Here is a 27,217-nt window from a genome sequence, read left to right as displayed (position 1 = left end):
ATATATATATATATATATATATATATATATATATATATATATATTCCTATGAGTCCACGGGGAAAATGAAACACGATGAGTTCCCAAGTGCACTTTCGTGTAATAATCACATCAGCAGGGGAGACACAAGAGAGAAATATAAGTCAGTTGATGTACATCGAAGAGACGAAGTTAGGACGCCATTTGGTAAACATGCGAATCGCACTTCCTGTGACGCACTCACTCTCCTGCAGGATAAGGAAAGATAAGTAACATTAAGGAAATGCTAATTACCTTTATGCATTTGATACCTAAATATACTGACAAGGATAAAGCTAATGTGACGTTACAAGACGTCACGAAGAAGCCCCGTAAAACATCCCAGCACACACATTATGAGTCACTGTACATTGGGTAAGCTGTTGTATCCCATTCTAGTCATACGTTGACGTGAATAGTCGTACCATTTAATACTCGCCAGGTAAGCGAACGTAATTGCTGGCTCACAGCGTGATAGTGGGATGACACTCCTTCCCCTCGGATCTCTGGCGTCACAGGTCACTCCATGGCTCCTCAGCACGTTACGCTGGTCCTTAAGACTGGTGTCTTACCTCTGTGTTGTGTAGGCAGGCGGTGGCCGAGCGTTCGTGCTCACGGGCGATCGTCCTTGCTCCAGCGACGGAGCATCCGCTTTCTCCAGGTCAGGTCAGGTCAGGTTCCGTGCATGCACTGCTCACAGCGGCGTACCACGCCCGTTTGGGTCAAGCACGCCCTGAACTACGCCCTTGGCACGGCTCACCCTATGCTTCTCCACAGAGCTGAGACTGTCTCTGTCTCCCTCCCCCTCCAGCTGGGACCCCTATTATAGTCCAGGCCTTCAGTATACTCCCATAGGCAGTGTCTGCTCGTGACCCAATACAAGGATAGCCCTGACACCTTTGGCGCATCCTACTGTGATAGATGCATGGTGTGATGGATGTTATGGCTTTATCTTCCTCCCCCCGGACCAGGTCAGCCTCCGTGTCGAATATCTCGGTGCCATTGACGCGAGACGCTGCGATTCGTCTGAACGCCTCCTTGGGCCTGGCTGACCCATACACTGGTCTCGTCTCTATCCCGGGGCATGCTAGATGCTCGCTGGTGTTAGTGCTCAGGGGTCGTACTGTCCTGCTCAAGGTTCGCACCGTCGTGCTCAGGGGTCATACCGTCGTGCTCAGGGGTCGTACCGTCGTGCTCAAGGTTCGTACCGTCGTGCTCAGGGGTCGCACCGTCTTAAAACAGCGCATGGATCGTACTGCCATGCTCATGGGTCGTACCGTCATGCTCAGGGGTCGTACTGTCATACTCAGGGGTGGTAACGTCGTGCTCATGGGTCGTGCCGTCGTGCTCAGGGGTCATACTGTCATGCTCAGGGGTCGTACCGTCGTGCTCAGGGGTCGCACCGTCTTGAAATAGCTCAAGGGTCGTGCCGTCATGCTCATGGGTCGTAGCGTCGTGCTCAGGGGTCGTAGCGTCGTGCTCAGGGGTCGCACCCGTCATGCTCAGGGGTCGTACTGTCATGCTCAGGGGTCGTACCGTCGTGCTCAGGGGTCGTACTGTCGTGCTCAGGGGTCGCACCGTCTTGAAATAGCTCAAGGGTCGTGCCGTCATGCTCATGGGTCGTACCGTCGTGCTCAGGGGTTGTATCGTCGCGCTCAGGGGGCGTACCGTCTTAAAACAACCAAGGGTCGCACCGTCTTGCTCATGAGTCGCACCGTCGTGCTCAGGGGTCGTACCGTCGTGGTCAGGGGTCGTATCGTTTTAAGACAGCTCATGGGTCGTATTGTCCTGCTCAGGGGTTTTATTGTCGTGCTCATGGTCGTACCGTCGTGCTCAGTGGTCGTACCGTCGTGCTCAGGGGTCGCACCGTCGTGCTTATGGTCGTACCGTCGTGCTCATAGGTTGTACCGTCGTGCTCAGGGGTCGTACCGTCTTAAGACAGCTCATGGGTCGTAGCGTCGTGCTCAGGTGTCGTACCGTTGTGCTCAGGGGTCGCACCCGTCATGCTCAGGGGTCGTACTGTCATGCTCAGGGGTCGTACCGTCATGCTCAGGGGTCGTACCGTCGTGCCGTCTTAAGACAGCTCATAGGTCGTACCGTCGTGCTCAGGGGTCATACTGTCATGCTCAGGGGTCGTACCGTCGTGCTCAAGGTTCGTACCGTCGTGCTCAGGGGTCGCACCGTCTTAAAACAGCGCATGGATCGTACTGCCATGCTCATGGGTCGTACCGTCATGCTCAGGGGTCGTACTGTCATACTCAGGGGTGGTAACGTCGTGCTCATGGGTCGTGCCGTCGTGCTCAGGGGTCATACTGTCATGCTCAGGGGTCGTACCGTCGTGCTCAGGGGTTGCACCGTCTTGAAATAGCTCAAGGGTCGTGCCGTCATGCTCATGGGTCGTAGCGTCGTGCTCATGGGTCGTACCGTCGTGCTCAGGGGTCGCACCGTCTTAAAACAGCGCATGGATCGTACTGTCATGCTCATGGGTCGTACCGTCGTGCTCAGGGGTCGTACTGTTGTGCCGTCTTAAGACAGCTCATGGGTCGTACCGTCGTGCTCATGGGTCGTACCGTCGTGCTCAGGGGTCGTACCGTCGTGCTCAGGGGTCGTGCCGTCTTAAGACAACTCATGGGTCGTAGCGTCGTGCTCAGGGGTCGTAGCATGGTGGTCAAGAGCTGACCCAGACAGAGTGGGAGTGAGCCTTGTCGGCAACTTCTCGTACTCTGCTAACGATTGGCGCGTTACGTCATGGCTGGACTTTCCCCCCGTCCCTTCCTCACCCCCCAACCCAGCAGTCCTCCTCACACCCCCCCCCCCTCCCCCCAGTCCGCCAGGGTGTGGTTGACATACATTTGTGTTTCTTGTTTTGTCTGGGTTGTAACACGTACCTCAGGAAAACGATAACTTTGTTCTTCTGTATGTAAACAACTCACCAGGTTTATATATTTATACTTACTCTTATATTTGGTCTTATTGAAACATTATTTATATATTTATACTGCCTCTTATATTTGGTCGTTATTGAAACTTTATCTATATATTTATACTGCCTCTTACATTGGGTCTTACTGAAACTTTATTTATATATTTATACTGCCTCTTACATTGGATCTTACTGAAACTTTATTTATATATTTATACTGCCTCTTACATTGGATCTTACTGAAACTTTATTTATATATTTATACTGCCTCTTACATTGGGTCTTACTGAAACTTTATTTATATATTTATACTGCCTCTTACATTGGGTCTTATTGAAACTTTATTTATATATTTATACTGCCTCTTACATTGGGTCTTACTGAAACTTTATTTATATATTTATACTGCCTCTTACATTGGGTCTTATTGAAACTTTATTTATATATTTATACTGCCTCTTACATTGGGTCTTACTGAAACTTTATTTATTTATTTATACTGCCTCTTTCATTTGGTCTTTAGTGAAACTTTATTTATATGTTTATACTTTCTCTTATATTTGGTCTTTATTGAAACTTTATTATTATATATTTTACAGACTTCTGCTTTATGAATATTATTTATATATATATACTTCCTCTTACATTTAGTCTTTATTTAAACTTTATTAGTATATGTTTTACAGACTTCTGCTTTATTATTGTTATATATTTATACTTCCTTTTACATTTGGTCTTTATTGAAACTTTATTATTATTTGTTTTACAAATTTCTGCTTTATTGTTATGATTATTTGTATATCATTTGTATATTAGTCTTTTTTTTCATGTACTTAATTTGTGTTAAATTGTGTTTCTTGAAGTTTTGTAAATGTGTTCGTTGTATCTCTAATTCCATTGCTGTTGTATCTATCTATCTATCTATCTATCTATCTGTCTGTCTGTCTATGTATCTGTCTATCTATCTATCTATCTATATATATATGAAGAGAGGGCACATTCGCTCACACCCATTCTCTAGCAGTTATGTGCCTCACACACACACACACACACACACACACACACACACACACACACACACACCAGGTGGGATGCTGGAGCGGCCCTTAATACCCATTAGCATTTGAAGTTCCTTGAGCGGTGGTGAGTCATCGTTGAAGATGGCTCGCCAACTGACCTCGGACCTTCAAACTTAACGGCGGCAGCGACCTACTTTATCGTAGGGATGCTGAAGCGCAGGAGTCTGTGTGTGTGTGTGTGTGTGTGTGTGTGTGTGTCTTGACACACGAAGTATACATGACACGCGCGTTAAGTAATGGCTTGAGAATTAAGGCCAAGATGTAAAGCTTAAAGCCAAGGTGTGTGTGTGTGTGTGTGTGTGTGTGTGTGTGTGGGACACACACACACACACACACACACACACACACACCTCCATGCGTTGATGTATATGATGTCGTCGCGGGTGTGGCACTCTTGCTGTCTGTATACGTGCAGTGAGGGAGGAAGGACGGTGGAGGAGGAGGAGGAGGGGAGCCGTACTGGCGCGTAGTGGTAATGATAATGAATGCAAGACGGGCACGCCGGGCCAGGAGATGTGGTGTAAACAAGACACGTGCACTCACTCCTCCCTCCACACCCGCACACCGCATCCCCCTCCTGGGGGGTGGAGGGAGGAGGAGGAGGAGGTAACCTGTCCACTAGGGGCGGAGGTGCTGCTGCTGCTGAGGACGGTGAGGGATGGTTGTGAGCTGGGGAGTCTCTCTCTCTCTCTCTCTCTCTCTCTCTCTCTCTCTCTCTCTCTCTCTCTCTCTCTCTCTCTCTCTCTCTCTGGCACCTGGTGACTCTTTTAAGCATCCATTGATGAACGCGGTGGTGGTGACGACCCTAGATTGAGCACGACCTGACGACTGGCTCGTCAGTATGTCCTTGGCTATGGGTCGTACTCAAGGGTCGTGGAGGGTTGGTAACGTTTGGTTTTTTTATGCAAGTCGCACCGTCTTGTCCTGCTCGAGATGTTGGAACATTCCATCGAGATAGAACGTTTCATTGGCTACTTTGACCTTTTGCAGTATATATATATATATATATATATATATATATATATATATATATATATATATATATATATATATATATATATATGCTGTTTCGTGTGTGGCGGGGTGGCGATGGGAATGGATGAAGGCAGCAAGTTTGAATAGGTGCATGGGTATATATGTATATGTCTTTGTATGTGTATATGTATGTATTCGTTGAAATGTATATGTATGTATATGTGCGTGTGTAGGTGGGTTGGGGCATTCCTTGTCTGCTTCCTTGCGCTACCTCGCTGACGCGGGAGACAGCGATTAACTATAATAGATATAAAAGAATATATATATGAATGTGGTGTGTGTTCATACATACTTAATAGATATTATTGAGACATGGTACTTAGATACAGTGTTAAGAGACAGGGTTACCCGACCTGAAAGATGTCTCACTGTAACACACGAATAGTAATCACACACACGCGTATATATATATATATATATATATATATATATATATATATATATATATATATATATATGTATATATATATATATATATATATATCCCTGGGGATAGGGGAGAAAGAATACTTCCCACGTCTTCCCTGCGTTTCGTAGAAGGCGACTAAAAGTCAAGGGAGCGGGGGGCTGGAAATCCTCCCCTCTTGTTTTTTTTTTTTTCCCAAAGAAGGAACAGAGAAGGGGGCCATGTGAGGATATTCCCTCCAAGGCCCAGTCCTCTGTTCTTAACGCTACCTCGCTAATGCGGGAAATGGCGAACAGTATGAAAGACAGAAAAGATATATATATATATATATATATATGTATATATATATATATATATATATATATATATATATATATATATATATATATATATATGTAGGTTTGCGGCAGGGGTGTGTGATGTCTCCATGGTTGTTTAATTTGTTTATGGATGGGGTTGTTAGGGAGGTGAATGCAAGAGTTTTGGAAAGAGGGGCAAGTATGAAGTCTGTTGGGGATGAGAGAGCTTGGGAAGTGAGTCAGTTGTTGTTCGCTGATGATACAGCGCTGGTGGCTGATTCATGTGAGAAACTGCAGAAGCTGGTGACTGAGTTTGGTAAAGTGTGTGAAAGAAGAAAGTTAAGAGTAAATGTGAATAAGAGCAAGGTTATTAGGTACAGTAGGGTTGAGGGTCAAGTCAATTGGGAGGTGAGTTTGAATGGAGAAAAACTGGAGGAAGTGAAGTGTTTTAGATATCTGGGAGTGGATCTGGCAGCGGATGGAACCATGGAAGCGGAAGTGGATCATAGGGTGGGGGAGGGGGCGAAAATTCTGGGAGCCTTGAAGAATGTGTGGACGTCGAGAACATTATCTCGGAAAGCAAAAATGGGTATGTTTGAAGGAATAGTGGTTCCAACAATGTTGTATGGTTGCGAGGCGTGGGCTATGGACAGAGTTGTGCGCAGGAGGATGGATGTGCTGGAAATGAGATGTTTGAGGACAATGTGTGGCGTGAGGTGGTTTGATCGAGTAAGTAACGTAAGGGTAAGAGAGATGTGTGGAAATAAAAAGAGCGTGGTTGAGAGAGCAGAAGAGGGTGTTTTGAAATGGTTTGGTCACATGGAGAGAATGAGTGAGGAAAGATTGACCAAGAGGATATATGTGTCGGAGGTGGAGGGAACGAGGAGAAGAGGGAGACCAAATTGGAGGTGGAAAGATGGAGTGAAAAAGATTTTGTGTGATCGGGGCCTGAACATGCAGGAGGGTGAAAGGAGGGCAAGGAATAGAGTGAATTGGAGCGATGTGGTATACCGGGGTTGACTTGCTGTCAGTGGATTATATCGGGGCATGTGAAGCGTCTGGGGTAAACCATGGAAGGCTGTGTAGGTATGTATATTTTGCGTGTGTGGACGTATGTATATACATGTGTATGGGGGGGGGTTGGGCCATTTCTTTCGTCTGTTTCCTTGCGCTACCTCGCAAACGCGGGAGACAGCGGAAAAAAAAAAAAAAAAAAAAAAATATATATATATATATATATATATATATATATATATATATATATTAGTTTATCGTTTCAGACGTGTTTGATCTTACATATGGTTCGCATTAACGTAGATGATTATTACACTTGCTTGTACTGTGGCACATATCTTATATAATTCGTGTACTAGTATATTCGTGGATATTCGAAAGGTGTCTGTGTCTTCGTGGATATTCAGGTGTCTTGTGTCTCGAAGGCAACAGAGCTTAACGCCCCTTTGGCTCACTTAAAACCTTACAACTGTGCTTGGCTGGTGTGGAGAGTGTTAAACTTAGAAAAAAAAAAAAAAGATTCTTTCTTGAAGGCGTAGAAGGACCATTGCATCCATAGAATCACGTTAATTCTTGCCCTTGAGAGGCATTGGTATATATATTTTTAGACGACTGTCTTACCCCCATACCCACCCCTTCCTTGGTGGCTGGCTGGATCGGGTTGTTCGCAACCGCTGATGTTGACGATGGCGGGTGGACGGATGCGCTAGCCGAAGTGTTCGTTGGATTGCGCCCCCTCACGCACGTGAGCCAGAGACGTGCACACGTCTGTGTGAGGATGGGCGGTGAACCAGGTGATTGTGTGTGCCTGTGTGTGTGTGTCTCTCTCTCCTCTGAAGATTAAACCCGGTGCTGAGTCTGTGTGTCCTTGTGACTCTTACCATCCCCAGAGCCTTTGTCCATGACACTTTACAGGATCCGAAGTCGGTGTTCACCAGTCGGGAAAGTATATATATATATATATATATATATATATATATATATATATATATATATATATAATCTTTGGGGATAGGGGAGATAGAATACTTCCCACTTATTCCCTGCGTGTCGTAGAAGGCGACTAAAAGGGGAGGAAGGGGAGGGGCTGGAAATCCTCCCCTCTCGTTTTTAATTTTCCAAAAGAAGGAATAGAGAAGGGGGCCAAGTGAGGATATTCCCTCAAAGGCTCAGTCCTGTGTTCTTAACGCTACCTCGCTAACGCGGGAAATGGCGAATATGTATGAAAGAAAAAAGAATATATATATATATATATATATATATATATATATGAGAGAGAGAGAGATACTAATATGTTAGAAATTAACAAAGATACAACGAACACATTTACAAAAAACAAACAACACAATTTAACACAAAATAAGTACATGGAAAAAAGACCAATAAACAAATAATGATGATAAAGTAGAAGTCTGTTAAACAAATAATAATAAAGTTTCAATAAAGAGCAAATGTAAAAGGAAGTATAGATATATAAATTATAATAAAGCAGAAGTCTGTAAAACAAATGATGATACAGTTTCACTAAAGACCAAACGTAAGAGGCAGTATAAATAAATAAAGTTTCAGTAAGACCCAATGTAAGAGGCAGTATAAATATATAAATAAAGTTTCACTAAAGACCCAATGTAAGAGGCAGTATAAATAAATAAAGTTTCAGTAAGACCCAATGTAAGAGGCAGTATAAATATATAAATAAAGTTTCACTAAAGACCAAATATAGGAGTAAGTATAAATACATAAACTTAGTGAGTTGTTTACATACAGCAGAACAAAGTTATCGTTTTCCTGAGGTACGTGTTACAACCCAGACAAAACAAGAAACAAAACTGCATGTCAACCACACCCTGGCGGACTGGGGGTAGGGGGGTGTGCGGAGGTCTGCTGGGGGGGTGAAGAAGGGACGGGGGGAAAGTCCAGCCATGACGTAACGCGCCAATCGTTAGCAGAGTACGAGAAGTTGCCGACAAGGCTCACTCCCACTCTGTCTGGGTCAGCTCTTGACCACCACGCTACGACCCCTGAGCACGACGGTACGACCCATGAGCTGTCTTACGACGGCACGACGGTACGACCCCTGAGCACGACGCTACGACCCATGAGCTGTCTTAAGACTGCACAACAGTACGACCCCTGAGCACGACGGTACGACCCATGAGCTGTCTTGAGACTGCACAACAGTACGACCCCTGAGCACGACGGTACGACCCATGAGCATGACAGTACGATCCATGCGCTGTTTTAAGACGGTGCGACCCCTGAGCACGACGGTACGAACCTTGAGCACGACGGTACGACCCATGAGCTGTCTTAAGACGGCACGACGGTACGACACCTGAGCATGACGGTGCGACCCTTGAGCTATTTTAATACGGTACGACCACTGAACACGACTTCGATCCTTGAGCAAGACAGTACGACCCCTGCGCACGACAGTGCGATCCTTGAGCAAGACAGGACGACCCCTGAGCATAAAGATGTGATGCTTAAGCACGACGGTACGACCTTTGGTCATGATGGCCTGCTCATATATCTCACCGTCGTCCTCAGTGGTCGTACCATCGTATGAGAGGATGGTATTGTCAAGGTCCAAGGGTCGTACCATCGTATTTGTTAAAGGACGGTAGCATAAAGGTTCAAGGGTCGTACCGTCGTGTTCAAGGGTCGTACTGTCGTCCTCAGTGGTCGTACCATCGTATGAAAGGATGGTATTATCAAGGTCCAAGGGTCGTACCATCGTATTGATTAAAAGACGGTAGCATCAAGGTTCAAAGGTCGTTCCGTCGTGTTCAAGGGTCGTACCGTCGTGTTCAATGGTCGTATCGCAGTGGTGCAGGGTCGTACCCAAGTTTTCAGTGGGTCACACATCATCCCATGGTAGTCTGTACCCAGGGACTCTACCATCCCCAGGGTCATTTTCTACCGTGGCTTTTAAGATACAAGTTCAAGACTGTTAATCATACACACTTTTAATCATGCACACTGTGGTTTAAACATACATACTGGTTTAATCATGCACACTGTGGTTTAATCATACATACTGGTTTAATCATGCACACTGTGGTTTAATCATACACACTGGCTTAATCATACACACGTTGGTTTAATCATACACAGTTATAATCATACACAGTGTGGATACACAGTTTTAATCATGCACACTGTGGTTTAATCATACACACTGGTTTAATCATGCTCTGTGGTTTAATCATGCACACTGTGCTTTAATCATGCACACTGTGGTTTAATCATACACACTGTTGGGATCTGGTCACCGTGGCTTTGACCTGTGTGACCCACGAAACATTTGACCCGCGTCCCCGGCAAACATCTGACCTCAAAACATTTAGTCAAATTGACCAAACCACTATGACTTGTAGGCTTCATTTCATCCCACTGCTCTGTTGTAACGCAAGAGGGCAAATGATAATGTTTACAAGAAGGCAAATGATCCGGGCTTTTGCCATGAAAGGGGAAAAAAAATGTTATATTTCATAGATAAAGTAAGTTATATTCAGGGGTACGTGGTGAGAGGTGGTCCAGTGGGTGACGTGCGTGCGTATCAGTCAGTGGTGGTATGGGTTGTGCCAGTGTTGAGCCTCGAGGGTGCACCGTACCACCTACGCCACTGTGAATCACCGCTGCTGCTGGCGGCGCGGGTCTTCTTGCGAGCGGCGCCAACAGTCAAAGCCCTTATTATTATTCTCCCTCCCTCATCTGCACGTCTCAAGTCTCATAATGGCTGACGATGGCTTTATTTTCACTCGGGGCGGATGGCTTCATCAGGCCTTCATCAGAGGCCAAACGTATGTCCACGAGCTCGTGGTTCTTGCTGTTACTCACACCGGCTCATAACCTAACTCCATCAGTCCCCTCCCCCAAAGAACACAAGTAACGTCTCCTCAGCTTTGTGTACTGATGGCTCTGGCGATCATCCGGGCCAGCGATGGAAATACCCAGCGACTGTGTGTGTGTGTGTGTGTGTAGCACTTGAATGAATAGCTCGCCCGGCCAGCCAGTCGACCACCCCCACCCACCCACCACCACCTGGTCATGTAGTAGAACTCGCAAGAGCTCTCGCTTTGAGAAAGAGAGAGAGAGAGAGAGAGAGAGAGAGGGGGGGGGGGGGGGGCAGGCAGGTGGAGCGTCGGTCAAGCGATCGCTAGCTTCAAGCTTATCGTCACAGGGACTGGGGGCCATCTGCTGGCGTAGGAAATCCGTTACAGTCACCCCCGTACAGTCAGTGGCTTAGGCTACTGCCAGCAGTTAGACAGTCTGCCCACGTTTACGGTCAGTGCCCCTCACTGAGTAATACGTCACCGCCATTAAAAAATATAGACAATAATAGATGGAAGGAAAGGGACCCTTTTTTTTTTCAGTAATTCTGTTGTGGGTAAAGAATACCTTGGTTTTTTCAAAAACTCGACCTCCATGACCTGTGACCCCTACCTTGAATTCATTCCCAGTTGACCCGTGACCCGCCCACTTGTTTTCAACTCTCACGTCCAATGTCGGGACGAAACGTAGGTAGTGTGAATAAAGCCAGCACACAAGGTTGAGAATGAACCTTGGAAATATGATGTAAAACATTCGTTGTTATGCAAAGGGGAAATAGGAAACTGTATGTAAATTGGTTAACATGTCAGAATCAGAGTATCCCTTCGTGTCGTAGAAGGCGACTAAAAGGGAACGGAGCGGGGGGCTGGTAATCTTCCCCTCTCTTTTTTTTTTTTTTTCAATTTTCCAAAGGAAGGAACAGAGAAGGGGCCGGGTGAGGATGTTTCCTCAGAGGCCCAGTCCTCTGTTCTTAACGCTACCTCGCTGAGGCGGGAAATGGCGAATAGTATGAAAGATATATATATATATATATATATATATATATATATATATATATATATATATATATATATATATATATATATCCCTGGGGATAGGGGAGAAAGAATACTTCCCACGTATTCCCTGCGTGTCGTAGAAGGCGACTAAAAGGGGAGGGAGCGGGGGGCTGGAAATCCTCCCCTCTCGTTTTTTTTTTATTTTCCAAAAGAAGGAACAGAGAACGAGGCCAGGTGAGGACATTCCCTCAGAGGCCCAGTCCTCTGTTCTAACGCTACCTTGCTAACGCGGGAAATGGCGAATAGTATGAAAGAAAGAAATATATATATATATATATATATATATATATATATATATATATATATATATATATATATATATATATATATATATATATTCCTATGAGTCCACGGGGAAGTGAAACACGATAAGTTCCCAAGTGCACTTTCGTGTAATGATCACATCATCAGGGTATCACGCATGTAAAACCTTCTCCCATGTATATACAAATTGTAATCACAATAGATAGGTAGGTAGAATAAGAGAGAGAGAGAGAGAGAGAGAGAGAGAGAGAGAGAGAGAGAGAGAGAGAGAGAGAGAGAGGACATGGACCCCTGTCATTGGTCAGACATGGAAAGGACTACAAGGAGGGGAAGGAGGGGTCGGTCAGGTTGACCTGTTATGATGACATGGCATTCATTCCTCTATTACAGGCGAGGTCAGGCCACCATAAATGCTTGAACAGGTCACTCTTCTTCCCAGGGTTAGAGATGATGATGATGGTGATGACACACTTCTTCACTGACTGGGTTTGGGGGTTATGCATTCGTCCCTTATTAAAAGTTGGGTGTGTTATCAGAGATGATTCACCAGTGGGGCATTCCAAGCCTATCCTGGACTTGTATATAGTTTTAACAGTGTTCCACTGTATATAGTTTTAGCAGTGTTCCAGTGTATATAGTTTTAGCAGTATTCCACTGTATATAGTTTTAAGTGTTCCAGTGCATATAGCTTTTGCAGTATTCCACTGTATATAGTTTTAAGTGTTCCAGTGCATATAGCTTTTGCAGTATTCCACTGTATATTAAGTGTTCCAGTGTATATAGCTATTGCAGTATTCCACTGTATATAGTTTTAAGTGTTCCAGTGCATATAGCTTTTGCAGTATTCCACTGTATATTAAGTGTTCCAGTGCATATAGCTTTTGCAGTATTCCACTGTATATTAAGTGTTCCAGTGTATATAGCTATTGCAGTATTCCACTGTATATAGTTTTAAGTGTTCCAGTGCATATAGCTTTTGCAGTATTCCACTGTATATTAAGTGTTCCAGTGTATATAGCTATTGCAATATTCCACTGTATATAGTTTTAAGTGTTCCAGTGCATATAGCTTTTGCAGTATTCCACTGTATATTAAGTGTTCCAGTGTATATAGCTATTGCAGTATTCCACTGTATATAGTTTTAAGTGTTCCAGTGCATATAGCTTTTGCAGTATTCCACTGTATATTAAGTGTTCCAGTGCATATAGCTTTTGCAGTATTCCACTGTATATTAAGTGTTCCAGTGTATATAGCTATTGCAGTATTCCACTGTATATAGTTTTAAGTGTTCCAGTGCATATAGCTTTTGCAGTATTCCACTGTATATTAAGTGTTCCAGTGTATATAGCTATTGCAGTATTCCACTGTATATAGTTTTAAGTGTTCCAGTGCATATAGCTTTTGCAGTATTCCACTGTATATTAAGTGTTCCAGTGTATATAGCTATTGCAGTATTCCACTGTATATAGTTTTAAGTGTTCCAGTGCATATAGCTTTTGCAGTATTCCACTGTATATTAAGTGTTCCAGTGCATATAGCTTTTGCAGTATTCCACTGTATATTAAGTGTTCCAGTGTATATAGCTATTGCAGTATTCCACTGTATATAGTTTTAAGTGTTCCAGTGCATATAGCTTTTGCAGTATTCCACTGTATATTAAGTGTTCCAGTGTATATAGCTATTGCAGTATTCCACTGTATATAGTTTTAAGTGTTCCAGTGCATATAGCTTTTGCAGTATTCCACTGTATATTAAGTGTTCCAGTGTATATAGCTATTGCAGTATTCCACTGTATATAGTTTTAAGTGTTCCAGTGCATATAGCTTTTGCAGTATTCCACTGTATATTAAGTGTTCCAGTGCATATAGCTTTTGCAGTATTCCACTGTATATTAAGTGTTCCAGTGTATATAGCTATTGCAGTATTCCACTGTATGTAGTTTAAAGTGTTCCAGTGTATATAGTTTTAGCAGTATTCCAGTGTATATAGTTTTGATCATTTCCCAGACCCACACCACGCCAAACATTAATCATTTCCCAGTATCACACCACGCCAAACATTAATCATTTCCCAGACCCACACCACGCCAAACATTAATCATTTCCCAGTATCACACCACGCCAAACATTAATCATTTCCCAGACCCACACCACGCCAAACATTAATCATTTCCCAGACCCACACCACGCCAAACATTAATCATTTCCCAGACCCACACCACGCCAAACATCAATCATTTCCCAGTATCACACTACTCGACAAATTAATCATTTCCCCAGCCACCTCACCAAACAAATTAATCATTTCCCGAGCCACCTCACCGGAACGTTAATCACCCGGGGTTTGGTGGGGCAGTGTGGGGAAGCAGTCCGCTGCACCCCCACACCTTGACGCCGGTTTACTGGTGATGATAGTACGTGACGTGAGTGTCAAGTGTGTGTGTGTGTGTGTGTGTGGCGGTCAGGTGTGCTGCCCCGGGGCCAGGACCCGCCCGGAACCCCTCTCATACCTGACTCTTCCTCCCGCGTGCGCACACACACACACACCTGCCATCTCCGCCCTCCCATACCCGCCTCTTTCTAACACACACCTGCCTTCTATCCCTCCCATACCTGGCTCTTCTTCCCTTATACACCTGCCTGCTCCCTCTCCCATACCTGCCTCTTCTTCCCTCATACACCTCCCATCTCCGCCCTCCTATACCTGGTTCTTCCTCACACACCTGCCTTTTATCCCTCCCATACCTGGCTCTTCCTCCCCCATACACCTCCCATCTCCGCCCTCCTATACCTGGTTCTTCCTCACACACCTGCCTTCTATCCCTCCCATACCTGACTCTTCTTCCCTCATACACCTGCCTGCTCCCCCCCCCATACCCGTCTCTTTCTCACACACCTGCCTTCTGTCCCTCCCATACCTGGCTCTTCCTCCCTCATACACCTGCCTTCTCCCCTCCTATACCTGGCTCTTCCTCAAGCACCTACCTTCTATCCCTCCCATACCTGCCATCTCCGCCCTCCCATACCCGCCTCTTCCTCCCTCACACACCTGCCTGCCCTCCCCCTCCCATACCTGCGTCATCCTCCCTCACACACCTGCGTCTATCTTGTCACTCCCCCCCAACCATAAGTTCCTCGTCCCTCCCACAACACTTGCGTCATTTCTCCCCACCTCTCATACCTAACCCCCCCAACACACACACACACACACAGGTGTCATTTTCCCCGTGCGCCCCCGCCGCCCCCCGCGCGCAGCCATAGGACACCACAGGTGTCATAACCTCCCCTGATACAGGTGGTTCTCCCACACAGGTGTGTGTGTGCGCGCGTGTGTGTGTGTGTGTGTGTGTGTGGCTCCCCTGGTGATGTGCCGCGCTGCCGTTGTGAAGTCCGGGGATCGGACCCCGCTCCCTGCCGCGCCCAGATCGTCTTTGATGTGCTTGTTGGGTCGTCGTTATCGAGCAGGTAAGGCCATTAAACTCCCCTGTGTGTGTGTGTGTGTGTGTGTGTGTGTGTCTGGGGACCCGTGACGCTCACCGTGGAATCGTGCCACACGCCACACACGACCAGGGTGTGTGGGGGGTTTTGAACCTCTTGTGGTTGGAGAGCGTATGGGTCCTCTATACGCCTGGAGGTACGCACGTAGGGGCAGTGTCAGCCTTTAATCTGCACGTGCGACCCGTTACGCACACTAGGGGGGGGGGAGCACGCGACCCCCAGGGGGTTGAGCGTCTTAACGCACGCGACCAGGGGTGGTAGCGTTTTACGCACGCTCGTTTTTTTTTTCTCTCTTTTTTTTCGCTGGTTGGAACGCATGTTTACGCCTCATGGTCAGCGTGTGGCGGCTGCGTTTACTCATCATGCGCCGCGTACCTCGTACGCGAAATGTTTCGAAAGACGCCTGCCTGACTTGACTTAACCTGACCTGACCTACCCTGATCAAGTGAGACCCAACCTAACTTAGCAAGCCCGACTGAATTGAACCAAACCCTATTGGCCTTATGTGACGTGATGTTAGTCAGCTTAACCTACTCCAACTTACCGTAAGCAAACCTAATCTAACTTGACCTACTAAAACCTAACCTAACTTAACCTAACATCGATGCCAAACCAACCTAGACCAGGCCAGGCCTACCCTACCCTACCTTACCTTACCTTATCCTACCCTATCCTACCCTACCCTAACCTACCTTACCCTACCCTACCCTATCCTACCCTAACCTACCTTACCCTACCCTACCCTACCCTACCCTACCCTACCCTACCCTACCCTAAACAAACCAAGACAGGTTTACCCTTAGTCTTATTTAGCCTCGGCAAACCTGACCTGACCCAAGCTAACCTGATCTAACTTGCCCTCATCGAACTTTACCAGACCATACGTAACCTAACCTAAACTGACCTACCTTGAGCAAACCTGACCTGACCCAAGCTAACCTAACCTAACCTAATGTAACTCACACTCATCGAACTTTACCAGACCATACGTAAGCTAACCTGACCTACCTTGAGCAAACCTGACCTGACCTGACCTAAGTCAGTTTTATACCTGTGTAGGCTCTGAGGGCCGTACACTGGTGCCACAAGAGCCTGTATGGTGTTTTAGCACACAACCACGACCTCGCGTCCGAGTGGAGGCTGGAGGGCTTGTATGCACTGCACTGCACACAAGCGTACACTTGTACACACATGTACCTCACACATGCACAGGTATCCACATAGTGACGTTCATGTACGCGCACATACAGGCATGAACACACACACACACACACACACACACACACACACAGACATGGATGTACATATACATCGATGTGCATTCACATTGGGTGTATTTATATATGTACATACATATAAGGTTATAAATATACCTGAGTGCACATTCTCACACGGATGTACACTCACACGCACACACACACACACACACACACACACACACACACACACACACACACACACACACATGGTTGCATATACACCTCGTTTCGCACACATACATACCTATAAGTCAAGAAATGGGGGAGAAGGGGTTGAGATACAATGTATATGAAGAGGGATGGAAGGGTGGTAGATAGCGAAGGAGTGGTGGTTAGACACCGTAGACTGCTGTGTTAGGCGGAGGGATTGGAACACAAGGCTTTTCACGAGGGAGTTGGAATTACATTTCGCCATTGCTACTCGAGTAGACACAGTAGCAGGGAGGGGAGGAACAGGACAACAGATGGAAGAGGACGTTGTATAATAAAACCATACGTTTCAGGGACAGTTTTCAGAAGATTCGGATCTGCTCGGTCATGGGATTAAGGTTGGGGAAGATGGGTGGAATGGCATCGGTCAGAGTTTAATTAATTACTCGCGCTCGCCATATTTTTTCCTCCCTCCTCCCCGCTTCATACTTCCTATATAATTGCCAGCCAGCACGACCCCTCAAGCCGAACGTTGATATATATTTTCCCCGAAAAACACATCACCCAGGGAGCCAGCAGTGGCTATCCTACCAAGGACATGAGGTGAGTGAGCAAGTGAGCAGAGGGGCTTTGCGTCTGGCACCTTCTTCCTAGGAGTGTTTAGACGGAAGGAGAGAGCACCTACCTTTCTTTTTTTTTTTTTTATATAGTATAGCCTAGTGTTTAGATGGTCTAGTCAGACAGTACATGGTGGGAGAAATAACCAGTACGACTATAGCGTAGGGTCAGACAGTACATGATGGGAGAAATAACCAGTACGACTATAGCGTAGGGTCAGACAGTACATGATGGGAGAAATAACCAGTAGGACGTAGTTATGATTGTCATCCTGCGAGAAACAACACAAGGAAGACTTTAAGCCGACAGAATTCCAGACTTGTCCCCACACCCCAGAACACGATCGTACCAGGAGGTGGCAGGTGACGTGGGGGGGGGGGGGGGGGGGGGGGGGTGGGCACCGGAGTTGCCTTTACACGGAGATGGATGGAGGTGTGCAGACGATGACTTTAAACAGCTCATGTGAGGACCACACCTCCATCCATACGAGGGAGCACAGCGGCCAGTCCCGTCGTCCAACGTGAAGGGATGCGCGCGCGCGTTGATCTGCTAGAGAAGGTACAGAGGAAGACAAGACACGTTTACACGTGCGCGCGCTGATAGCAGTTGGCTTATAGGACTCGGGGTGTTTTTTAAGCAAGCAAGGAATAGTGTATGTTGGGAGATCAAGGGCAAAATCCTAGGGGAACGCTGTGCAAGTCTCTTGAATACATCTGATCAAGTCTTTGGTGAAGACCATTTCTGTACTGGGGATGATACGTTGATAACATGGCTTATTGGGAAAGATAGCAAGCTATAAGATAGATGGTGAAGAAACGCTTCTGCGGTAAGATGAGTGTTATCACTGCACGGGAGAGAGAGAGAGAGAGAGAGAGAGAGAGAGAGAGAGAGAGAGAGAGAGAGAGAGAGAGAGAGAGAGAGAGAGAGAGGGACACTGGAGTAAGTGAAGACAAGTGTTTTAGTAAGTTTGAAAGAATGTCTGTGATGAATACAATGGAAGTTTGAGGGATGAGGCCTCGTGAGTGCATATCTTTCATCCCCATCTGCACAGATGAGTGGCCACACTCACACACACACACACACACACACACACACACACACACACACACACACACACACACACACGCACACACACACACACACACAGTGCGTGCTGACAGCGTACAAAGTTTAAAAAAAAAATTGTATGATAGAAAATATTTGAAATGGGATGTATGAGGGTGGGGGGGGGGGAACAGTGTAAACATGTATATGTAATTAATTACTCACATACGCTCTGCCTTGCATGTTCACGTCCACTCCAACATAATCTCTGTATGCAGAAGCAATAAATACATATTTATATTGAAATACATACGGTGCCTCGCATCGTGATTTGATAAACTGACTTTGTGATGTTTTGTTTTGATTGATATTTAGTCAAGTCAGACTCCAGTCAACTGAATATTAGAAGGAAAGGAAAGTTGGATTAATCAACCGTAGATGATTGAGTCTGTGTTACGTTTAAGTGAAGCATCAGAAATGTGATTATATATATATATATATATATATATATATATATATATATATATATATATATATATATATATATATATATACTTTTTTAATACTTCGTTGCCGTTTCCTTCATAAGTGAGGTAGCGTCAGGCACACTCAGTCTCTCGCTGTCATGTGTAATGCACCGAAACCACAGCTCCCTTTCCACCACTTGGCACAATTCATTAACGTTAGCACTGAACACGAGTTTAACATTCCAGGTAAGATTTCAAACCAGGAGATCTCTTTCCTTTATGACAATTTGTCTTCGATAACATGATTCAAGGTACATTTATTGTTAGACATTTCTGTGACAAGTTACAATACTCTGTGACACTCGAAACTAAATGACAGAGGCAGTACAACACCGTACAATCTATATCGCGCACTTCACTCGGGCTACGGACTTTGGGACGGAGGGAAACACACTTACCTCGCTGGCCTAGAGAAGGAATCGAGGCTCAGCGGGTGTCAGAGGTTTTTATTACAAGTAGGAACGACTTGCGTCCGCCCTGTTACCCTACAATGCTACCCTTGATTGGCTATGGGCCTAAGGTCCAGTTGTGATTGGAGGAGGATGGCTCCTAAGTGCCACTCCTACTTGGCTGGAGGATCACAGGTCCGGCGGTGATTGGAGAAGGGGTTATCCGTGAAACAGATGTTTGGCTGAAGGATCCTAAGTCCGTCCCACATCTTGCCTAGAGCTCAACCTCCTCTCGTCCTGACAGCGACGACGCTTTACAGGAGGCCGTAGGCTGACCGCCCAACTTGACCTGGTGCCTCGGATGAAAGGTCCAGGTGTTGTGGTTAACTGACCGCGCGGCCATCTGGAATCTCCTGAGGCGTAGGAACGCAGCAGGCCTAATGGTCCTGCTCTCCCCTCGGTCGTCCTGCCCTCAAATATCACTTACACCATAACCACAAAGACACACACACACACACACACACACACACACACACACACACACACACACATATATACTCGAACGTGTGGACACACACACACACACACACACACACACACACACACACACACACACACACACGTTCGTAACAATATATATATATCTATATATATATTCAATCACATGTTTACCAAATGGCTTCCTAGCTTCGTCTCTTCGATGTATATCAACTGACTTATATTTCTCTCTTGTGTCTCTCCTGATGATGTGATTATTACACGAAAGTGCACTTGGGAACTTATCGTGTTTCATTTTCCCCATAGACTCATAGGAATATCTAGATTACGTGCAAAATTGTGATCTTTTCAAATATATATATATATATATATATATATATATATATATATATATATATATATATATATATATATATATATATATATATACATATATATATATACATATATATATATACATATATATATACATATATATATATATATATATATATATATATATATATATATATATATATATATATATATATATATATATATATATATCGCTGTGGAGACACAGCTTGATGCAGGTGGGATGTCAGGGGAGCGAGAGAGAAGATGGCTGCTGGTGCAGCTGATGTTGGTGATGACTGTGGTGGTGGTGGTGGTGATGATGTCTGTGGTGGTGGCCAACACACAGCTGATGCTGGCTGGCGTCAGGGGGATCAAGAGGGACGGGTTTCGTTGCCCGCAATAACCGTGGCATGAGGCCACCAAGGGACGGATCAGGTAGATGATGACCACCCCCTCTGTTAGAGAGGCCAGCCAGCCAGCAGGACGACCCCACCATTCCCCCCTTGGTTGGTCAGGCTCGACCCCGCGCCGTTATTAAGGTGGGTTCTGATCCCCTCCTCCTCCTCCTCCTCCTCCTATGTTTGATGCTGGCTCAGTGTTGCTGTGTGTGTTTTTTCTTGTTTCCTGGTGGCTCTGTTATGCCTCTTTTGGCGTTGATGTGAGCCCGTGTTATGTGCCTGTGTTTGGTTTATGAGTTTGTGCTGTGTTGTTCGTGTTTGGTTTATGAGTTTGGCTGTGTTGTTCGTGTTTGGTTTATGAGTTTGACTGTGTTGTTCGTGTTTGGTTTATGAGTTTGACTGTGTTGTTCGTGTTTGGTTTATGAGTTTGGTTGTGTTGTTCGTGTTTGGTTTATGAGTTTGGCTGTATTATACGTGTTTGGTTTATGAGTTTGGCTGTATCATTCGTGTTGGGTTTATGAGTTTGGCTGTATTATTCGTGTTTGGTTTATGAGTTTGGCTGTATTGTTCGTGTTTGGTTTATGAGTTTGGCTGTATTGTTCGTGTTTGGTTTATGAGTTTGGCTGTATTGTTCGTGTTTGGTTTATGAGTTTGGCTGTATTGTTCGTGTTTGGTTTATGAGTTTGGCTGTATTGTTCGTGTTTGGTTTATGAGTTTGGCTGTATTGTTCGTGTTTGGTTTATGAGTTTGGCTGTATTGTTCGTGTTTGGTTTATGAGTTTGGCTGTATTGTTCGTGTTTGGTTTATGAGTTTGGCTGTATTATTCGTGTTTGGTTTATGAGTTTGGCTGTATTGTTCGTGTTTGGTTTAAGGTTTATTTTCTGGTCTTTAGTTCGGAGTTGACTTCTGGATCTGCAGGGGTTACCCACGTAAGGGGATATGGGGTGGTGGGGGACATTCTACTGACGGAGGAGGAGGAGGAGGAGGGAGGGAGGGAGGGCGGCCTCCTGAAGGCAAGGCTTGAGTCTTGGAGGAGTCCCGCGCACGTAAGAGGATAGGGGGTGGTGGGGGACATTCTACTGACGGAGGAGGAGGAGGAGGAGGGAGGGAGGGAGGGCCGCCTCCTGAAGGCAAGTCTTGGTGGAGTCCCGCGGCCGAGACTGCTACAGACAGGTGCTGGAGTGCCACACTCATCGTGCTGAGCGAGTCCACCGCCCGCCTGACTCTCGTGTCCTGCTGAACGGAACTGAGGGAGAAGTGATGGGAAAAACCCATCCCAACGGAAGGGGGCAGAAGGAAGGAAAGCTGGGAAAGAAGAAGATCATCACACTTGGGGTGGGAAGGGGATTGTAGTGGAAGAGAAGGAGCCAGGGCTTCGACCCACCTTGGAGAGGTTGTGGCTGAGGGCAGGACCAGGGGAAAGCAAAGTTGTTTACTATTAATATTTTTTGAAATATTACTGGAGTAGAACAGCTGAGGTGCACTGGGAAAGGTGAGACTAGACGTAGGCTACATTTTTTACGCTACGTATATTTCGATCTGTGAAGCGGGTCGGTTATACGAAGAGAGAGAGGTTCGTGTGTGTCTGGTCTGTTGCCTCCGGGAAGTCTCTGACATGGTAGGCCTGTAGACGGTTTATTGGACGATCACCCAGTGTTCGTATATATATATATATATATATATATATATATATATATATATATATATATATATATATATATTCCTATGAGTCCACGGGGAAAATGAAACACGATAAGGTTCCCAAGTGCACTTTCGTGTAATAATCACATCATCAGGGGAGACACAAGAGAGAAATATAAGTCAGTTGATGTACATCGATGAGACGAAGGTAGGACGCCATTTGGTGCGCGATGATGTAGGGCTTTGACTTTTATGAGATCCTGCCATTTTGTGTCAGATATCCAGCGTAGTGTCCTGGTCCTGGACCCGCTGTGGTTTAGCATGTTGGTCTGGGCTGCAAGTGGCGTGGCCAAGGGGGGGGGGGGGGCACATAGGGAAGCCGTGGACGGGTCATTGAGGGCTTCGTCCAGATGGAGTGTGGTTGTGGAGTACGCACGTCGGCAGGCCTTACTGTGAACTGTCGAGTGTGACGGACGTAAAGTACGATGTTACGGACGTAAAGTACGGTGTTACGGACGTCAAGTACGGTGTTACGGACGCCTAGTACGGTGTTACGGACGCTAAGTACGGCGTTACGGACGCCTAGTACGGTGTTACAGGGTGGTAACTGGGTAGAGGTAGGTAGGGTTACCGGTACTGTGTATAGTGAAGGTCATCGGGGAAGATAAGGTCTTCTTTTAAAGTCCTCGTCTAAGGTCATCTTGGGACCTCTCTCCGTGGGAGGTGGGAGTGTGGTATACGCCACTTGACTGACCATCCACCTCCCTCCCTCCCTCCCTCCCTCACGCTGGGGATAACGTGTATTCCCTCCCAGGTTGTCAGTGTGTCTCCCCAGTGTGTTTGTGTTCCTTCGTCGCGTTGATCAGGGTTTCCTCCTCCTCCTCCTCCTCCTCCCGGTTATCGTGTGTTGTGCCGAAAGGTTCGGCGCGCTCAGATCCGCCACATTGGAATGACCCGTATGTTGTGGCCGAATGCGCGCTAAAGGTTAGCAGAGGAGGGGCAATTGTGTGTGTGTGTGTGTGTGTGTGGTGTGGGCGGGTGGGGTGTGGGCGGTGCATACACAATTAGTGGGCCGCGATGCGTGTGAATGTCAGCTTCTCGGAAGCGTTGACGTTGCCTGGGTTATGTTCCTGACTGTGATCTTGTGTCCTCCTCCTCCTCCTCCTCCTGACGAGGATGACCCATTCCTCCCCTCGGAGAAGCCCTCGTCAGATTGTCTGGAGGTTTAGCCACAGTGTTTATCATTCTGTGTTGGATGTGTGGCAGTGTGGCGCGCGCACGCGCGCTCTTTTTTTTTGTAAGCAGGAAGACACCTGGGGGTTCAAAGCGATCATCGATTCGTTCTCCTGACGAGTGCCTCGTTGAACCGTATCACCTTTCGTCATGGTGATTCCTCTTTGCCTGGGTGAGTGTATCTCAGGGGGGTCACGCCTGGGGGTGTGGGGCAGGTCACGGGAGTGTGCGAGGGGGTCGGTCCAGGTCCGTCGTGCACTGTGGGGGGGGGGGGTCAGGCCTCACACACGACCCTCTCTCTGGATCGACCGGGAGGCCAGGCCGTCCCTGGCTGACTTATAAGTGGAGCTTTCGCTTTTTCGTTCCCGATCTTTGCTTTCTGGAGGAGGAGGAGGAGGAGGAGGAGGAGGTGGTGTTTTCTTTCCTGTGCAAGGGAGGGACAGGTCTCTCTTCCTCTTTGGGGAAGGACCTTTTATTGGTTTCTCTGCCCCCTCCCCCCAGAGTCCTGTCTGGTGTGTGTGTGTGTGTGTGTGATGAGTGTCGGTGTTCGCGGTTGCTGGTCCGGGGGAATGTGGGGGTTTTGGGGGGGATGGGCCCTGGTTTACAGAGGATGGGTGGTGGGGTGGTATGGGGGGGAGGCGTAAGGGATATTTGTGGTGGTGATGCTTCGGGATCGGAAGGAGGGGTGGGGTGCTGGACTGGTTCTGGGGGGGTTGGGATGATGGGATGGGATGGTGGACTGGTTGTGGTGGGTGTGAGGTGTGTGGATGGGAGAGACACGGTTGGTTAGGGTTGTGGTTTTTACCCCGGAGAGGTCATTGTTGGGGGTGAAGGGGAGGGGAGAGAGCTAGGTATGGTCGTGAAGGACTCTTACAAGCGTAAGGGGAAGGTGGGGACACATTAGAGGAAGATCCGACGAGAACATATATTGGAAATTATGGTTGTCGGCAGACCATTTTCCCCTGCGTGTTAGGGACGTGTACTGTGCCACACTGATTGTATCCCCCCGGCCTGAGGAGCTGTTGTCACACAGATCTGTACTGCCAGGGTATCTCTGCTGGGAGGTGAGGGAGCACTAGGGTTGTGGCGTGGCTGTGTGTTACGTTCAGGTGTGTTTGGTCGTTGTTGCCCTGGTGGCGTGCGTACAGGTGGCCTTGTTCTGCCAGTGTTGTTGTCTTTTAAGATGTTCCACCCTTTTCTTTCAGCGGTGGACACTACGCGCTTTTGTGGCGACGTGTTCACCGTGGCAGTGGGAGTGTGTGTTTGATGTATGTGGGTGGCACACGTTCGCCCGGAGGTGCTGCCCTCTCCCAGCACACCTGGAGCAGGTCTGCGCTGAATCTTTGCACTGTGACGTGTCTTATGTTGTTCAGCTTGAGGCATTTAAAACACTGTGGGGGATCTGGATATAGTCTTCCCGCTTGATGGTACAGGCTGGAAGAATCGTGTTTAAACCCACCCCGAGTCCCTATGGCGGGCTAGCTTCTCTGCCGAGCACGTAACTTGGAGTGGATGAGTGTTAGGGTTCGTGTCGACATCGTCCGCACACAGATTCCATTCTTGCTCGTAATTTCCCCGGGTTATCTCTTGGCCTCTGCAGTGGACAAGTCGTGTTGTCATCTCGTTACGCCACTACCGTGCGTTTGGCCCTTCGTCGGGGAGTAATTGCTGGGGAGACAACAATGGCTGGGTTTTTTTTTTCTTTTCCTGCCTTCTTTCGAAAAACTGGGGTGAGGGACTCCGGGGTGTGTTGGAATATCTTAAATGGCTTTGAGCCAGGGCAAGCAGCGGGCGATAAGGACCTGCGTCACTGAGAATATCGCGTTTCTGACGTCCAAGGTCCCTTGAGGTCGTCTTCTTCTTTGTCCGTTGCAGTTTAGTTTTATGGAAAGACTTATGATGGTTGGGGGCGGGGGATAGCCTCCTGACTGGTAACAGATGCTTGTGTGTTGAGGAAACCACTTCAGCACAGTCAGGGTGAAGCCTCTCTCTCTCTCTCTCTCTCCCCCGCACCATCACGAGGTACGGAGGTGGGGGCGGCGGTGGAAGGATGCGACAGAGTCGACAGCGAACACGTAGGTGCCGGAACCAACGCTGGTCGCCCTGCTGTATGGATGGGAAGATAAAGAGAGCGTAGAACCGAGTCCTGCGCTACGTCGGAGAAGAAGAGGAAGGGGAAGGAGAAGGCCCACTGTAGCTTCTGGACCCTCAGGATAGCATTTCCAGAATGGTGTGGGGGAGGCGTGAGTAGGTTCAACTGCTCCCCTTTTACGCACTTTAGGAAATCTACAGTTCAACCGTAGGGCTTATGTGGGTGGAGTCAAGGTAGGGAGGGAAGATATGCAGCGGAGAGGTGGGGAGGAGGGTGGTATGATACCGTCTGGGCGGCTGGTGTGTGGGATCTCTCTGCTGGAGGGGCCAACGCAGGGAAGGAAACCACAGTCCTCTTTACCCTCCTGACGGTGGCGTCGCAGTGGTGTACGTGCTGCGAGGGAGAGTCACCACTTCTCTCGATAACAGAGAAGGGTCGTGCGGTGATGCCCGGGTTGTGAGGCAGGAGGGTCGGGTCACGAAGGCATGGTCTGGGAGGAGAAGCTATTCATTCCCAGAGGGAACTGGGTGCATCGCGTCGAAGGGCACAGCCTCACGCCATGCTGATGGACTGAGGTTTAGGGCTTATCCGTAGGGCCACCGAGCTCACTCCTCCGGAGGTCAGGTGAGGTCACGCGCCGTGACCTGCCGCCAGGTTAAGTCGCCGACGAGGAGAGGTCACACGCATTGTGGAGCGACACACTGGCTGGGGGTCGTAATTGTACAGTAAACAATGCGACACTGGCTGGTGGTCGTAACTGGTACAGTCACTCCTAGATGTGATGTGGGAGGAGTGTGAGGAGAGAGGGAGACGGGGGTGACAGACAGCACTCCTCCTCCTCCTCCTCCTCCTCCGAATGCACTCAGTGAGTCTTATGTTACATAACAGGTTTTTGGTCCTGTCCAGCACCAGTACACAAGTATGTGTTATCAGGGTTATCAGCAAGGGCAAGATATACACTGTGATAGGGAGAGGAAGGGATATCTCTGTATGGTAATTGTTATCTGTAGGGTCACGCACACACACACACACACACACACACACACACACACACACACACAGGCAGGCCTTGCTGTACGTGGAAATCTGGGGACTCCTTGTTTGATAGTCTGGGGACTCTTTTCAACAGTCCGGGGACTCTTGTCATAGTCAGGGGACTCTTGTCATAGTCCGGGGACTCTTGTCATAGTCCAGGGATTGTCGTCATAGTCCAGGGATTGTTGTCATAGTCCGGGGACTCTTGTCATAGATCAGAGAAACTTAGAATAACCAGGTGATTCTCAGGAGACCCGACAATATGTATGTATGTATGTATGTACATACATATCAGGCCGCGTGACGCGCGGGCGGGGGGGGGGGGGACACTTTTGTTGACACGTTACGTCACAATCAGCTGATAATGGTGGTCGTCCGCAAACACTCATCAGCTGATCAGGATAACGTATGTAAACATTGGTGTGTGGTTAGGTGATAGACGGGGGGTAAGCTGGCTGGCTGGCTGGTGTAGACCCGTCGTCAGGAGAAGGGTGGGTGATGGTGGGTTTAGATGCCGTGCAGTGTAGGTTTGAATACCGTATGAAGTGGGTTTAGATACCGTATAAA

The 27,217-nt window shown here is 47.2% G+C and overlaps 1 protein-coding gene across 4 annotated transcripts in view; it reads left to right on the top strand.

Moving 5' to 3' along the window:
• LOC139756091 (phosphatidylcholine:ceramide cholinephosphotransferase 2-like) overlaps positions 1–27,217 on the top strand; it is a 396,755-nt gene that overhangs the window by 41,720 nt on the left and 327,818 nt on the right. For 2 of the 4 annotated variants that reach the window (XM_071675129.1, XM_071675133.1), the window contains one exon: positions 15,245–15,397. The exons of the other annotated variants lie outside the window; for them this stretch is intronic. The gene's annotated coding sequence lies outside the window, so the exon portion shown is untranslated. Of the gene's footprint in view, positions 1–15,244; positions 15,398–27,217 lie in introns of those variants that run through there. 4 annotated transcript variants of the gene reach the window in all.

This window comes from Panulirus ornatus, chromosome 20 (assembly GCF_036320965.1).
Source record: "Panulirus ornatus isolate Po-2019 chromosome 20, ASM3632096v1, whole genome shotgun sequence".
Taxonomy (NCBI): Eukaryota; Metazoa; Arthropoda; class Malacostraca; order Decapoda; family Palinuridae; genus Panulirus; species Panulirus ornatus.
This window is presented reverse-complemented; position numbering and strand designations above follow the sequence as displayed.